The 1,130-nt window shown below is 24.3% G+C and overlaps 1 pseudogene across 1 annotated transcript in view; it reads left to right on the top strand.

The window, feature by feature from the left end:
• The first annotated feature begins 1,056 nt into the window (after positions 1-1,056).
• The window catches only part of LOC125846891 (BURP domain-containing protein 5-like), a 2,523-nt pseudogene continuing 2,449 nt past the window's right edge, over positions 1,057-1,130 (top strand). Inside the window, exon 1 of the transcript XR_007444421.1 lies at positions 1,057-1,110. The product of XR_007444421.1 is annotated as a BURP domain-containing protein 5-like (transcript). The remainder of the gene's footprint in view (positions 1,111-1,130) is intronic.

Genomic DNA, 1,130 nt, shown 5'->3' with positions numbered 1-1,130 from the left:
CTTTTCTTTTCAGTTAGTTTAAAAAAGAAAGATTTTTTTCTTTTTTGGTAACATATTACTTTTTGTTTTTCACGTGGCATATTTAAGACCACAAGATTAAGGGCAATTTTGTACATTTGACATAACTTTAATCACAAGATTCAAAAGTCTTCTTTATTTACTTAAACTCCGTGTCAAGTCAAACTAGGTCATTCTTTGTGAAACGGAGAAAGTAATATATAGTCTATTATCTAATTCGATCTTTTTCACCTAACAAGATTCTTTTCTAAATAATTAATTCAAAATGCTTGTCATTCTAATAGTATTTCCTCCGTTCATTTTTAATTTTTCTATTATATAAAAATAGATGTTTATATTTATTTATTCAATTTAAATAAAATAATAATACATAATTTATCAATTTATATTTATTTTATCCTTATTATCATAACTCACTTCAATCATATTTCAATGAGTGAGATAATGTATGAGTAATAATTAGAACGGATATAGTAAAAGTGTCATTTTATTTATTATCCTCTCCGGCTCAAATATAATTATTTGTTGTGTTTTCTTCTTTACACGTTTCTTGAAAAATTATAAATTAAGAGAATTTTAATTATTTTATCCTTTAAAAAAATATAATCTCTTTGCATTGAATATTTACTCTAGTATCATCACTCCATAATTAAAGTATTTATAGTCCTTAAAAACAATTAATACTAAGGATTAAATGAGAAAAAAATATTGATTTTATCTTGACATTTTAAAATAATAAAGTTGAGATAACTATGTCAAGAATTACAAAATATAATTTAAGATAAAGAAAATATATATTTTTAGAGGGTGTGCCAAGTCAAATATAAACGAACAGAGTAATGGATAGATGATGGACCTTCTTCAATTAATTGCATGTCCAATATCTAGGGTTCAACTTGAGAAAATGATATTATTTTCAAGGCCATTAATTCCAGTTCTTCAGTATTAATCTTTAATTTCTATTTTCACCAAGTGGGTAGTGTATAATATAATTAGTCTATGCCTATAAATAATGGACATTTATCTATTGTGGTTCCATACAAAAGATTTACAATGAAGTTTCAGCTACTTTACTCCCTCACAATTTGTGTGGTGAGTTGTATTTTCTTTAT

Source organism: Solanum stenotomum, chromosome 12, assembly GCF_019186545.1.
Source record: "Solanum stenotomum isolate F172 chromosome 12, ASM1918654v1, whole genome shotgun sequence".
Taxonomy (NCBI): Eukaryota; Viridiplantae; Streptophyta; class Magnoliopsida; order Solanales; family Solanaceae; genus Solanum; species Solanum stenotomum.
This window is presented reverse-complemented; position numbering and strand designations above follow the sequence as displayed.